Below are 16,366 nucleotides of genomic sequence, written 5' to 3' on the forward strand. Positions count from 1 at the left end.
CTATATACCTACCTATCATCTTAATTATGACTATATACCCACCTTTCATCTTAATTATTACAGTATATCCACCTATTATCTTAATTGTTACAGTATATATACCTATTGTAACTGAGGGGTACAATTCCCTGACTGTATTACTAGATATGATACTTACTACCACTACCTTTGTACTTAATATTCGGCCACCCAGTACACGGCATAAATATATTATGATGAACACTGTCACGTAGATGAAACGGATCCAACACAAATGTACGAATTAGAAATAGGTCTTTATTTCTACACAGCGATGGTGTGTAGAGCAAGCACTTAATCAAATCAATCACATTTATGAATGGACATTAGTATGCACTTTTATGGCAAGAGTATTCGTCGGTATATCAATAGAGAATGTCCAATCTCTGAAGGCGCAGGTGGTACATATACGACCTGGAATAGTTTAAGGAATAACAGCAATGATACTTTAATGATTATATACTGGACACACTAGGGGGGGTTAATCCGGTCGCTTGTAAGCCGACAGGAGTAGGAAGGGGGGGGGGTAGAATCCGGCTGCCTCATCCGGCCAAGGGTATCCCAGGTGAACCCACTGTAGTGCCGTTCAATGCGCCGGCGATCCTTGGACCACAGATGAAAGCAGGTGGACTCTTTGTGGGCCGGCGTCTTCCGGTCCACGGAGGAGAGACGTGAAGCGACCTCGTCTTGCAGAGCGTCTCCTCACCTTGCGTCCTCTCCAGGGGGGGGGGGTTCCAACACACGGCAGTGTCGGGGGTCTTTATCCATGGAATAATCAAAGTATACAAAGCATAATCCGTGCCTGGGAAGGCGGGCTGTCGTCGGTAGAATAATCCGGTATACAGGTCCACTCGCTCGTCGGCTCTGGGGCTCCTCGGGTGCAGCTTCACGTGGGGTCAACCACCCTGGATAAGCAGCCAGTTCTCTGCCCGAAACGATGGGGTACTGACTACGGTAGTATTCTCACCGCACGAAGCACTATATATTAACAGACTATTATTAGCTTAATAGACTACGTCCAACTTGACGATATAGTGCCAAATATGACTATTCAAATATTAATATACACAATGTCTCAATACCGATGGTAGGCGAACTTGGCCTTACTCCCACACGTGGCGTCGCGGGGAGGCTTTACGTCTGTGACTCTATTGGAGGGTAAGAAACTGGACTGAAAAGAAAGTCCTACTTTAGTAGCGCAGTATATATACGCACTATGAACAAATAGTCCCATTAGTGGTGCGGTAGCCAGATTCCTACGCGGAACTAGGACTTGTTCGTACATGTGGAGCGGTACGTTTGAACTGGGTCTGAGGGGTATGGCAGCCTGGCACCAAGGTCTCGACCAATAGTAGAATGGAGACTATTATGGGATGTTCAGTAGGCTAGAATGGATATTCAATGCATATTGTACAAGGAATATACAAGGGATATCAGGGAATATTAGAGAATATACAAATACAATTAAATATATATATATAAATAAATATATATATTCGGTTTAATCTGGCCCTTCACAACAGCCACCCCCTGATTGGTCCCAGACCTAATCAGTTAAACAGAGACAGATTAATCGCGTTGTCTATTTACACATAGGGGTTTGCTGTAGGGGTCAGTCAACTTCACAAAGTCATAGGGTTATAGGGTCATGGTCATCATCGATTGTGTCTGGGAGTCGGGGCAGTTCTATGAGCCTCGCCACGGGACGGGTGTAAGTGCGACCCTGGACGAGCACTTCAGCTGCTCGGACCTTGCCGTCGGCACCGGTGATCACTTTGCTTACGCGGCCGGCCGGCCACATAGCTCTGGGCAGTGATTGATCAATAATCATGACGACTGTTCCTTCTGTCAAATTGTCTCTCTCCTTTACCCACTTCTGGCGGGTCTGTAGAGACGGTAGGTAGTGCAGTAGGAAACTGCTCCAAAACTTGTCGGCTAATACTTGGCTGTACCTCCACATTCGTCAGCCGTTCGCTTCTTCAGGCCGGTACATTGTCTGGGGTAATGCAGGATCTAGCCGCCCCATCAGGAGTGTGTTGGGGGTAACTGGGTAGATAACAGTGCTCAATCCACAGAACACAGGCTTTTTATTCTCAGCCTCCTCCTGACTGGCTTTCCTCGGGATAGGCGTGGGCCACTCTCCTTCCGGGAGCTTTAGGAATGCTGGGCCGTCACTGTAGACATTGCGACGGGTGAGGTCATCTAGGGGCATCCCCCGGGTGATGACGTCAGCTGGGTTCTGTTTTGTATCAACGTAGCGCCACTCTGTTTCTCCGGTTAACTCTTCGGTTAAGTCTTGAATCTCGGTGACTCTGACTCCCACGAAGACTTTGTACTTGCATGAGTCCGATTTGATCCAGGCGAGTACCGTCGTGGAATCTGACCACAGGATTGTTCTAGACACCGGTATGGTGAGCTCACGTTGGATGAGCGTGGCTAGGTGCGCTCCGGCTAGGGCTGCGCAGAGCTCTAGACGTGGGATAGATTGTTGCTTGCGTGGGGCTATTCTCGAGCGGGCGAGGACAAATGCTGTGTAGATCTCTCCCCCCCTTTCTTGGGCCCGTAAGTAGGCTACTGATCCGTATGCGACCTCTGAGGCGTCACTGAAGACGTGTAAGTCCATTTTACATGTCTCTGGCCTCACCGTGGGTGGGAAGTAGCTTCGGCGCATATTAACGCCTGGGAGTGAGTGGAGCTCCATCTCCCACTCTCTCCAGGTGGATGCAAGGTGTGCGGGAATGGGGTCGTCCCAGTCCTGGTCCTTGTCCCACAATGCTCGTACAATCATTTTTGCCCTGGTGGTATACGGTAGAATACATCCTAGCGGGTCATATTGTCGGGCGAGTGTTGTGTACACACTCCGTCTGGTGGTCGGCGCCGCCGCCGGCCTTCCCTGCTCCGTAGTCAGGGGCTTGTGTCTGTAGTGAAGCGAATCTGTTTTGAATCGCCACACCAATCCCAGGGTCATCTCCTGGGCTTCTCCCGGGATTGTAGCCATCCAGGTCTCGCTGCTGGCTGCCTTGTCCTCGGAGGAGAGGCTGCGCAGTACTTGCGGATCGCTGCTGGCCCACTGCCTGAGATCAAAGCCGCCTTAGATCAATGAGGCGCAGAGTTTAATCAGGAGAGCCTCGGCTTCTTCCTGGGTTGAAAGGCTTTGTAGACAGTTGTCTACGTAGAAGCTGTTCTTTACGCTGTGTCGGACCTCTTCGTCCGCTGCTGGGTCCTCTGCTACATGTTTCTGTAGTGCAAATGTAGCACAGCAGGGGCTGCACGTCGTTCCGAAGGGGAGGACTTCCCATTGGTAGATGGCTGGGTGCTCATCTCCTGGCTTCTCTCTCCATAGGAACCGTAACAGGGGCTTGTCCGCCTCTACTAATCTCACCTGCAGGAACATTCCTTTAATGTCCCCGCTGATGGCCACCTTTTCCTGGCGGAAGCGGAGTAGAACGCCGAGTAGGGAGGGGCCGAGTGTGGGACCGGGCAGTAACTCTTTATTCAGATTTTGGGATCCGATCTGGTAGCTGCAGTTAAATACTATGCGGTCTTTACCGTTGTGATGGACCTTGTGGTGAGGCACGTACCACGATTCAGTGGTCTGGTCAGCCTCTTTAATGTCCATCTTTGTGACGTGTCCCGCTGTGATGAGCTTCTCAATCTCAGCGCGGTATACACGCTCTTGGGCGGGGTTCTTGGCTAAGCGCCGCTCCGTGTTCAGCAGGTACCGTTCTGTGGCGTCTGTCTTGGCGTGGAAAGTAGGCATTCCTTCTCGCCGCAGGAGTGGCGTGGCGTATCTCAACACGCCGTTGACCGGGGCTCTCTTGGTCCCTGTCTCGAGGAGGTGAATGGCGTAAATGTCATCTTTAGAGCGAATGTCTTTCTTTCCGTTCTTAAAGGGCATTTGTTCCAAGGTCCATAGCCGCTCTACGTGTTGCAGGAGTGCGGTTTCTCCCTCTGTGACTCGGGAGTGGAGACATCTAGTGGCTGTACTTCGGTTGAGAGATTTGGCGAGCGGGCCTTGGAGAGTCCATCCCAAACGGGTCTCGACTGCTGCAGGACAGCCTCGGGGTCCGGTATGAACCCGGTCTATCGGGACAATGAGGTCTGCATGGTCGGAGCCTATCAACAGGGTCGGCATAGCATTGTCTATGAGCGGGATCGGTAACTTGCGCAGATGTGCATATTTCTCCATCAGCTTGGCGACGGGGTATGTGTACCGCGACAGTCCTATTTCTTGGCTGGTGAAAGCGTCTGTAATCTGGTACCGTCGCTCAGGCTGGCCGCTTGCTGCGATAGAGAATGAGACATTCTCGCCCTTTATCGTCTTCAAATCTCGTCTTATTGTCCGAATTGTCATTTGGGTTTCGCTTCCCCGCAGCCCTAGCTGGGCCGCAGCGGAGGCGAGCAGAAGGGTCTTCTCTGACCCGTCATCGAGGACGGCGTAAGTGTCCAGGACTTTATTCTGGTAGCTTAGTGTCACACGCACTACTTTTAGGAGTACTCGGGCTCCACTGCTGCTGGCGGGATCGATGTACATGACGCTCGCTTTGCTGCTGGATGGTGCGGGTGAAGGGCGCCGTCTGTTACTGTCGTGCAGTATGTCCAGATGGGCTCCATCGCACTTGGTGCACCTTTTCTTTAAGCGGCATTCGGCTGCCATGTGTGAGCGCGCACAGCGAAAACAGCGCTTGTTGGACTTTATCCATTGACTTGCTTCCTCCGCGTTCAGCTTGGGGAAGGAGTCACATTGCGCTAGCCAGTGTTCTTTCTCACAGTAGGGGCACACTATCTTCCACTTCTCCGTTCTGGAGGGGGTACTGTGGCTCCTGCTGCTCGGTACTGACTCCGATTGGTGCATCACAGTCACCGATCTTCTTCCATCATTTAGTCGTCTGGTTCCTTCTCTGGAGCCAGGGGTGCTCCGTCCGAATGTATCTAGCCGTAGGCTGCTGACTTCTCTCGCCAGGAAGTCTGCTAGATCGAGGAGGTTCGGTTCGCGGCCATTCGGGTCTCGGTGGTCTCTCCGCCGCCTAAAACGCTCCTGTCGAGCGGGCGGCAGCTTCTCCAAGATCCTTTCCACATTTGAGTTGGCGTAAAGTTCATGCCTCCCCTTCTCTCTCTGCGCTCCCAACATCCCTACCAGGGACTGCACTCTGATGGACAGGTCGTCCAGTGCTCGATTGTCTATTGCTGGGGGTAAGCGGTCGATGTGTCGGATCTCCTGGATCACGTAATCCCATATGCGCCCATACCTCTGGTCCAATGCTACCAGCGCTGCTGTGTATGGGGTGGTGGAAGTCGCGTAGGCGAGCGCTATATTATGTGCGCGGGGTACCTTTAAGTGTTTCAGTAGGATGGTGTATTTATGGCGTTCATCCAATACATCCACCAACATGGTCTCCAGACACATGCGGAGTTCTGTATACTGGGCCCGGTTCTCTTGGGTGAAGTCGGGTACCATAGGCGGGCCAATGTATGACGCTGACTGTGGATACATCGGCGAGCGTTGGGGGAGAGGCCTCCTAGGCGAGTCTCCTCCCGCTCCTTGGTATGGGCTGGTACCGGCAGTGTACCATGGCCCGCTTGTCCAGGTGCTGTTCCTCGGTGCGGGTCGTGCGTCGTGCTCACCCGTGTATAGAGTCGGGGGTCTGTAGCGCAGCTCCGCGGGAGTATAGCCTGGGCTGTACCGGACCTCCTGGTCCGGTAGAGTACTGTGCTGTCGTCGGGCGTGGTTCTCCTCCTCTTCCTCTTCGTCTTCAGTTAGGTCATCCAGTGCTTGTAGTCTCTGGTTTAGCCTCTCCACAGGATATGTTGCTCCTTCCCGGTTGCTAGGTCTCGCTTGGACCGGTGGGGGGAGGTGGTCTGTGGGGGGTATAGACCTCGTCTGTTGGTCAAGTTCAGGGTTGTTTACTCGGCTAGGGGATGCCGCCCTGGAGGTGTGTCTAGACGAGTTCCTGGAGCCTCTGGCGGAGGGAGAGGGTGTTGTCCGTCTGATCAGCTGTTCTATTAGTTGCGCTTGCTGTCTGTCGCGCTCTGCGTCCCGTAGAGCACCAGCAGCTGCTCGCTGGCTGTCTGCTCGGTCTCGGGCCACATTCTCTTCTCTCTGAATGCGTCTTAGTTCTAGACGTATATGCTCTTCTTCGCTCCGCTGCTGGATCTGCAGTCGGTCGCGTTCAGCAGCGGCGTTCAGGCTGATGAGGAAGGCCTGCTGTAGGGTCCTCTCTGCCTCGCTGGGAGAAGGCGGTTGTATAGGGGAGCCTTCCCTCGGGGTACTCCTTGCGGAGCCTTGGAGCTCTATCTCCACGGTGCTCTCCCCGTCTTCTTCCGTGCCGAGTTCTCTCTCGGTAGCGTTGTATTCCTCCCGGGACTCATCGGGGACTACTTCTTCAGTACTGGCGGGGTGTGAAGTCATGTCTGGTTCCCACTGGTCCCCACCGTGAACTTGGTCAGTTACATTAGAGCCCGTAGGGGCCTCTATGGTTGGGGTAGTCTGGGCGTTGGGGTTAGACATACTTTTACTTTCTAGTTTTACCGCGTTTACTGTTAGTAGAAGACTAGGTTGTTGACTGACAGCGTAGGCCTCTAAGTACTGAGGGAGCCGTCGTTCGCGCTGCGGGCGTTGGTTAGGAGGATCGTTTCGTGGAGTGTTCATCATAGGCCATTTCAATATTAATAACACTATATTAATATTACACTGATTACCCTCCGGCTCGAAGGACCAATTGTAACTGAGGGGTACAATTCCCTGACTGTATTACTAGATATGATACTTACTACCACTACCTTTGTACTTAATATTCGGCCACCCAGTACACGGCATAAATATATTATGATGAACACTGTCACGTAGATGAAACGGATCCAACACAAATGTACGAATTAGAAATAGGTCTTTATTTCTACACAGCGATGGTGTGTAGAGCAAGCACTTAATCAAATCAATCACATTTATGAATGGAAATTAGTATGCACTTTTATGGCAAGAGTATTCGTCGGTATATCAATAGAGAATGTCCAATCTCTGAAGGCGCAGGTGGTACATATACGACCTGGAATAGTTTAAGGAATAACAGCAATGATACTTTAATGATTATATACTGGACACACTAGGGGGGGTTAATCCGGTCGCTTGTAAGCCGACAGGAGTAGGAAGGGGGGGGGGTAGAATCCGGCTGCCTCATCCGGCCAAGGGTATCCCAGGTGAACCCACTGTAGTGCCGTTCAATGCGCCGGCGATCCTTGGACCACAGATGAAAGCAGGTGGACTCTTTGTGGGCCGGCGTCTTCCGGTCCACGGAGGAGAGACGTGAAGCGACCTCGTCTTGCAGAGCGTCTCCTCACCTTGCGTCCTCTCCAGGGGGGGGGGTTCCAACACACGGCAGTGTCGGGGGTCTTTATCCATGGAATAATCAAAGTATACAAAGCATAATCCGTGCCTGGGAAGGCGGGCTGTCGTCGGTAGAATAATCCGGTATACAGGTCCACTCGCTCGTCGGCTCTGGGGCTCCTCGGGTGCAGCTTCACGTGGGGTCAACCACCCTGGATAAGCAGCCAGTTCTCTGCCCGAAACGATGGGGTACTGACTACGGTAGTATTCTCACCGCACGAAGCACTATATATTAACAGACTATTATTAGCTTAATAGACTACGTCCAACTCGACGATATAGTGCCAAATATGACTATTCAAATATTAATATACACGATGTCTCAATACCGATGGTAGGCGAACTTGGCCTTACTCCCACACGTGGCGTCGCGGGGAGGCTTTACGTCTGTGACTCTATTGGAGGGTAAGAAACTGGACTGAAAAGAAAGTCCTACTTTAGTAGCGCAGTATATATACGCACTATGAACAAATAGTCCCATTAGTGGTGCGGTAGCCAGATTCCTACGCGGAACTAGGACTTGTTCGTACATGTGGAGCGGTACGTTTGAACTGGGTCTGAGGGGTATGGCAGCCTGGCACCAAGGTCTCGACCAATAGTAGAATGGAGACTATTATGGGATGTTCAGTAAACTAGAATGGATATTCAATGCATATTGTACAAGGAATATACAAGGGATATCAGGGAATATTAGAGAATATACAAATACAATTAAATATATATATATAAATAAATATATATATTCGGTTTAATCTGGCCCTTCACAACACCTATCATCTGAATTATTACAGTATATTTACCTATCATCTTAATTATTACTATATACCCACTTATCATCTCAATTATTACTAAAGAATAAAGTATCTATCTATCTATCTATCTATCTATCTATCTATCTATCTATCTATCTATCTATCTATCTATCTATCTATCTATCTATCTATCTATCTATCTATCTATCTATCTATCTATCTATCTATCTATCTATATCTATCTATCTATCTATCTATCTATCTATCTATCTATCTATCTATCTATCTATCTATCTATCTATCTATCTATCTATCTATCTATCTATCTATCTATCTATCTATCTATCTATCTATCTATCAGCTCTCAGTGATTTACAGTTCAGTTCTCAGTGATTTACAGTTCAGCTCTCAGTGTGTTACAGTTCCTAAACATTCACTGAAATATTCATTCATTCAATATTCATTCATTCAAAAATGCATTCAAATATGCTTTGAATGAAGCATATTTGGAATCAGATAGAAAATACCTCATTGTATCATAGATACAGTACGGTGGCTCACAGGTTCAGTCTGAACAAGACAAGATGGCTGTTCTCACAGGTTCAGTCTGAACAAAACAAGATGGCTGTTCTCACAGGTTCAGTCTGAACAAGACAAGATGGCTGTTCTCACAGGTTCAGTCTGAACAAGACAAGATGGCTGTTCTCACAGGTTCAGTCTGAACAAGACAAGATGGCTGTTCTCACAGGTTCAGTCTGAACAGTACGGTGGCTCACAGGTTCAGTCCTTGCAGGAATGGAGATGGCATCTTGACATCAGTACAGTGTCTTGGTTTCTGTCAGGTGTTGTCATGTCAACATGGCCTGGTGGCTGCAGCGGTGTGTCGCTGTGTCTTTGTGTGTGTGTGTGTGTGTGTGTATGTGTGTGTGTCTCTCTGTGTCTGTGTGTGTGTCTCTGTCTGTGTGTGTCTGTGTGTGTATCTGTGTATCTGTGTCTGTGTGTGTCTGTGTCTGTGTGTCACTGTGTATGTGTGTGTTTGTGTGTGTGTCGGTGTGTCTGTGTGTGTCTCTGTGTCTGTGTGTGTAAGTGTGTAAGTGTGTCTCTGTGTGTTTCTGTGTATGTGTCTCTGGTTCTGTGTGTGTATGTGTGTCTCTGTGTCTGTGTGTCTTTGTGTGTGTCTGTGTGCGAGTGTATGTGTGTATTTGTGTGTGTATGTGTGTCTCTGTGTGTGTCTGTCTCTGTCTCTATGTCTCTCTGTGTCTCTGTGTGTCTCTCTGTGTCTCTGTATGTCTCTCTGTATCTGTGTGTCTCTCTGTCTCTGTGTGTCTCTGTGTGTCTCTGTGTGTCTCTGTGTGTATCTCTGTGTCTCTGTCTCTGTGTGTCTCTCTGTCTCTGTGTGTCTCTGTGTGTCTCTCTGTCTCTGTGTGTCTGTCTCTGTGTGTCTCTCTGTCTCTGTGTGTCTCTGTGTGTCTCTGTGTGTCTCTGTGTGTATCTCTGTGTCTCTGTCTCTGTGTGTCTCTCTGTCTCTGTGTGTGTCTGTGTGTCTCTCTGTCTCTGTGTGTCTGTCTCTGTGTGTATATCTGTCTCTTTGTGTCTCTCTGTATCTGTGTGTCTCTGTGTGTCTCTATGTCTCTGTGTGTCTGTCTCTGTGTGTCTCTCTGTGTCTCTGTGTGTCTCTCTGTGTCTCTGTGTGTCTCTATGTCTGTGTGTCTCTGTCTCTGTCTGTCTCTGTGTATCTGTGTGTCTCTCTGTATCTGTGTGTCTATATGTCTCTGTGTGTCTCTCTGTCTCTGTGTTTCTCTGTGTATCTATCTGTCTCTGTGTGTCTCTCTGTCTCTGTGTGTCTCTGTCTATGTGTGTCTATCTGTCTCTGTGTGTCTATCTGTCTCTGTGTGTCTCTATGTGTCCATGTATCTGTGTTTCTCTGTGTGTCTCTCTGTCTCTGTGTGTCTCTCTGTGTGTGTCTGTCTCTGTGTGTCTGTCTGTCTATGTGTGTCTATCTGTCTCTGTGAGTCTCTCTGTCTCTGTGTCTCTATGTCTCTGTGTCTCTGTGTGTCTATCTGTCTCTGTGAGTCTCTCTGTCTCTGTGAGTATCTCTGTCTCTGTGTGTCTCTCTGTCTCTGTGTCTATCTGTCTCTGTGAGTCTCTCTGTCTCTGTGAGTATCTCTGTCTCTGTGTGTCTCTCTGTCTCTGTGTCTCTCTGTCTCTGTGTGTCTCTCTGTCTCTGTGTCTCTCTGTATCTGTGAGTATCTCTGTCTCTGTGTGTATCTATGTCTCTGTGTGTCTCTCTGTCTCTGTGTGTCTCTGTCTGTCTATCTGTCTCTCTGGGTCTCTGTGTCTCTCTGTCTCTGTGTCTCTCTGTCTCTGTGTCTATCTGTCTCTGTGAGTCTCTCTGTCTCTGTGAGTATCTCTGTATCTGTGTGTCTATCTGTCTCTGTGAGTCTCTCTGTCTCTGTGTGTCTATCTGTCTCTGTGTCTCTCTGTCTCTGTGTGTCTCTCTGTCTCTGTGTGTCTCTCTGTCTCTGTGTGTCTCTCTGTCCCTCTCCACTCTTTGTTGTCAGGTATCTATTGTCTGTATAAAAGTGTAAATATGCCACAACAACGAAGCTCCTTTGAAGTTGAAAGAGTTTTTAGTTCTTATGCAGCAGGGCTCCAGACTCACTCGTCTTCCATTAGTGGCAGTGGGTAGTGTTTTATTTGACTGTTCTTGCTACACAGTAGTCTATTCAGGGCCTTAATTACCGCACCATTCTTTTTCTTTTATGTTCTCTGTTTTCCGCCACAAGCCGTGGCTGATACTAGATGTGAACTCCATTGAGCAATTAGTTTCATCTAAGTGCTGAAAAGCAGTCAGGGGAGGCTGTGTCACTCATCTGTCACGACATGTGTTTGTGACCGTCATGCTGCTTCAAGGCTGCAATTAGAGTCGCCTACAAGCAGCGACGGAGATTATTTTAGGCATCCAGCAAAAAAAAATATATATATATATAGATATATATATATATATATATATATATATATATATATATATATATATATATATTAGAGCTGGGCCGTTAACGGCGTTAACGTGCTGCGTTAACGCTATACTAGTATCGCACGATAATATAATTAACGCATTCATCTAAAAAAAAATGTTTTACCTTTTTTTTTTTTTACCTTTTTTTTTTTTTATCTTTATTTACCCAGGGTAGGTTCGCTGAGCACAGATGCTCTTTTTCAGGAACGCCCTGCTTCACATTCACACAGTTCCATTCACACCTGAGAGCTGCCCAGTACAAGTTGACACCATTGGCCACTGAGCAACTCCACTGGAGCAGTTGATTCAAGCCATGTCACATAGTTCAAGTTTGAAATGATTCTTTCTGTTTTGCTCCTGAGAGTGTGCTAGATACTGTACTGTACTGGTAATATTATTTATTTGTGTTAACTTCTGAATAAAACAACTTATTAAACACAAGTACATCTTATTGAACATTATTTTGATATTTCATTACCAATTATCATAGCAAAACAGCTTTCTCAAACAGTCTGTAATGCATTTTGGAAACGGGAGATGGGCTCATGGTGTAATGGGCCACCTGGCCTGAGAAACATAAGGAGGAAAGAAAAAGTAAGGACTTACTTCTGGTCATTATTTGGGTAGAACACACATATTTTGAATGCCTTCGGCAGGTTTTTTTTTTTTTTTTTAGCCATTTTAATCTAGATTAATCTAGATTAAATCCAGGATTGCAGATAGATTAATCTAGATTAAAAAAATGTATCTATGCCCACCTCTAATATATATATATATATATATATATTTTTTTTTTTTTGCTGGACAGACATTGTTGCTTACTTACTTACTTACTTACTTACTTACGCCTTTTACCCCGTTTGGGGCATAGGCCGTCAACAAGGGTTCTCCAAGCATCCCGATCCTGAGCCAACCTCTCAAACTGGGCACAGGTGTGTTCTTTTCCCTTGGAGGTTCCACCTGAGAGATTGTCTTGTGATGCTCAGGGATGATTTACGGAGTGTATGGCCAATCCATCTCCATCAATCTCTTTCTCCGCTGGCTGTTGTTGTGTTCGTTGCCACAGGTCTTTGTTGCTGTTGGTGTTAGGCCAGAGAATCTGGAGGATTTGGCGCAGAGAGGTGTTTAGGAACATTGTTGCGCCCCCTTCTATATCTGCAACCAGTATTTAGACATTTAAAAAAAGTAAGGCACCAAATGTGCTAGGTCCGGCCCTGCCTACAAGATATCTATACAGCGATTTCCTGTAGACATTAGACTGTAGCCTACAGGGACCACCGTTTGGGGGGGTGGTTTGCATGGTACTAAGTGCTCATGTTCATGTTCATACAATTGGTCGAGATAGTAGTCATTTATTAATTTTAAAGGAACATGCCAACATTATGGGAAATGTGCTTATAGATATTCTTATAGAATATAGATAATAATTTCATCTCAGTAGAAAGCTATCCGGCTGCAAGCTAGCCTAGCTTAGCACAAATTAATGGAATCAGATACAGAGCAGCTAGCCTTACTGTTGGCCAAATAAGATTATAATTTACTGCTGTGGTGACCTATATTAAGAGACATTCACCAAGGTGGGCTTGTGCCTTTAAGAGCGGGGTTTTACTGTTTAGGGGAAAGGGGAAATACCACTTCCGGTTCCGGGTTAAGTTTGTTTTTATTGTAAATGCTATGTGCAGTGAAGTAAAGTACCTCAACTCGAACTACGTCTCTGGCTCGATACTTTCTTATCGCCACATTGGTGACCCTGTGAGGAACATTTACGCTGCGACCGTCAAGTTGCCCGACTTTTGGCAGCATAATCCCCGGCCGTGGTTTCAGCACATCGAAGCCTAATTTCAGCTGAGAGGAATAACGCAAGATGTAACTAAGTACTTCCATGTGGTGGCGGCATTGGATGCTTCAACGACGGCACGGGCGATGATGCTGTTGGAGGATCCACCAGCAGCCGACAAGTACGATGCGCTAAAGACATTCCTTCTGAAACTTTATGAACTGTCAGAACTTGAGAAAGCGGACCGCCTGCTGTCCCTCATGGCCTCGGCGATGGCAAACCATCAGAATTGATGGAGAAGATGCTGGCTGTGCTGGGATAGGCTGATCCCTCCTTTCTGTTTACACACATTTTCCTGCAACAGCTTCCAGTGCCTGCACAGCACTGGCCAGTTCCCTCCTCTCCTCCACCAAGGACTATCGCGGCCTGGCTGCAGAAGCAGACAGGGTTTTCCTGGCCAACAGGCAGCAGCAGTTTGTCCATGCACTGCTCCAGGACATGCCGTTTTTGTTTGTGTACTTGGATGACATTCTTGTAGCCAGTACGTCCATAGAGGAGCACATGACACACCTCCATCAGCTATTTGAGCGGCTCAGTAAACACAGCCTCATCGTCAACCCGACTAAGTGCCAGTTTGGGCAGTCCTCCATCACCTTCCTCGGACACCACGTCGCTCCACAGGGAGCCACCCCACTCCCCGCCAGGGTGGAGACTGTTGCCAGTTTTCCTCGTCCACACACCGTACGGTCTCTACAGGAGTTCCTGGGCATGGTGAACTTTTACAACCGGTTCCTTCCCCATGCTGCCCACCACATGCGCCCCTTGTACGAGGGCTTGCGGGGCAAAGTGCCCAAGGACGAGTTAGATTGGTCCTTGGGGATGGACAGTGCCTTTGGGGCTGCCAAGACCGCACTAGCAAACACTGCTCTGCTGGCGCACCCCTCTCCCACTGCCCCGGTCGCCCTCATGACAGACGCATCTGACTATGCAGTGGGGGCGGTGTGCGAGCAGTAAGTGGGCGGTGCCTGGAAGCCACTGGCCTTTTTCAGCAAACATCCCCACGACAACGAGCGTAAGTACAGTACTTTCGACAGGGAACTGCTGGGTCTGTTCCTCGCCACTAGGCACTTTAGATTCCTGTTGGAAGGCCGCCAGTTCACTGCCTTTGTGGACCACAAGCCGCTAACATTCTCCATGGCCAAGACCTCAGAGCCGTGGTCGGGATGTCAGCAGCAGCAGCTCTCGGCGATCTCCGAGTTAACCACGGATATTCAGCACGTGGCGGGCAAGGACAACTTTGTCGCCGACTGCCTCTCTCGGGCAGTCGTCGGGTCCGTCCACTTAGGACTCGATTATGCCGCCATGGCGGCAGACCAAGCCACAGACTCAGACATTCAGGCCTACCAGACACGGCCAACGCCACTCTCCTCTGCGACATCTCCACTGGCCAACCGCGCCCTATGGTGCCTACGGCCTGGCGGTGCCGGGTTTTTAACATGATCCACAGCCTTTCCCACCCAGGTGTGAAGGCCTCGACTAAGCTGGTGGGGATCAAGTTTGTGTGGCCTGGCCTCCGGAAGGATGTTAGGACCTGGGCTGGCTCATGTGTGGCGTTCCAGCGTGCCAAGGTGCACTGCCATAGCAAAGCCCCTTTGGCACTGTTTATAGTGCCAGAGAGGTGGTTCGACCACGTGAATGTGGACCTGGTGGGCCCCCTGCCCCCCTCCCACAGATATACTCACCTCCTCACCATGGTGGACAGGACCACCAGGTGGCCGGAGGCTGTTCCACTGTCCTCCACTATGGCAGCGGAGGTGGCCCGGGCGTTCATCGGCTGCTGGGTGGCCCGTTTTGGCACACCAGGGGACATCACAAGCGACAGGGGCCCCCAGTTCACTTTGGAGCTCTGGACTGCAGTTGCGGAGCACCTGGGGGTGAAGATCCACCGCACTATGGCGTACAACCCGCAGGGCAACGGACTTTGCGAGCGGTTCCATAAGGGCATGTAGGCTGCTCTTTGGGCTGCGCTTACGGATGGCGACTGGGTTGACCGCCTCCCGTGGTTCTTGTTTGGTCTTCGTTCTGCCCCCAAAGAGGACCTCCAGGCCTCGTCCACCGAGCTGGTGTATGGCCAGCCGCTGCAGGTCCCTGGGGAGTTTCTTCCGGAGGCCACAGCTTCCTGGTCCGTCGCCTCCCATCGAACAGTGTCCTGGGGTGTTGCCGATGCCCTTATTCCCATTCCAACATCCCGCCACTGCCTTCCCCAGTCCTACGTTCCCAGGGAACTGCCATTGGCCAAATATGTTTTCATCCGGCACGACAGCAATCGGACCCCTTATGACGGGCCTTTCCGTGTCCTGGAGGCAGGCACTAAAACGTTGTTGTGGACATGGGGGGCAGGCCAGAGCGGGACACTATAGACCGTCTTAATCCTGGTCACTTGGACAAGGACGAACCAGTTCAGCTGGCCCTACCCCTGCGCCCCCCGGTTTCGGCCCAGACCCCTGCCCCGTCCTCTGTTCCGGCCTTGGCCCCTTCCGGGGCCCGGCTGCTGGTCCCACTTCTCTCCCTTAATCCCCCTCTTGTTAAGTGCAGTCGGTTCGGCCGCTTGATCCGTCCCCCTCCACGTTGACTATTTCATGCTGTGATCTGTTCACTGGCTATTAATTAGTGGCAGTTTTTGTTTTGGTGAATTCTGGGGGGGCCTGTGTGGTGACCTATATTAAGAGACATTCACCAAGGTAGGCTTGTGCCTTTAAGAGCGGGGGTTTAATGTTTAGGGGAAAGGGGAAATACCACTTCCGGTTCCGGGTTAAGTTTGTTGTTATTGTAAATGCTATGTGCAGTGATAAGTAAAGTACCTCAACTCGAACTACGTCTTTGGCTCGCTACTTTCTTATCGCCACACTGTAATAAACTCGAGAACTATTAGGAATGTGTGTCTAACTCTTAACCAGTTAGGAATGGGAGGCAAAAGGGGTGAGGATTCTGGGAGACATCTTTGACTCAGAGGCGCTTATTAGCTTTCAGGATTTGTGTGCTTGTTCGGAGGTACCCAGGACCTCTTTCTTTTTATATCTTCAAATGCAATCGGCACTCCGTGCTAATGGGTTACCTTGGGACATAAACTTACGGATACACCCCATTGTGGAATGGATGGCCACATTCCCCAACAGGGGACTAGTATCGACAATGTACCAGTACATCCAATCACTGACACAGAGGGATTTACCTCTAGATGGGAAGTGGAACAAGGACCTGAATGTAGAAGAAGAAGAAATTGACTGGGACACGGTGTGGGAGAACATATTTCGCTCCTCAAAAGATCCGAATCACCAACTGATTCACTTCAAAATGTGTCAAAGAGCTTACCACACTCCATTGTTGAGATACCATATGAAATATGCACCTAGCCC

This window comes from Notolepis coatsorum, assembly GCF_963971535.1.
Source record: "Notolepis coatsorum genome assembly, chromosome: 2".
NCBI classification, from domain to species: Eukaryota; Metazoa; Chordata; class Actinopteri; order Aulopiformes; family Paralepididae; genus Notolepis; species Notolepis coatsorum.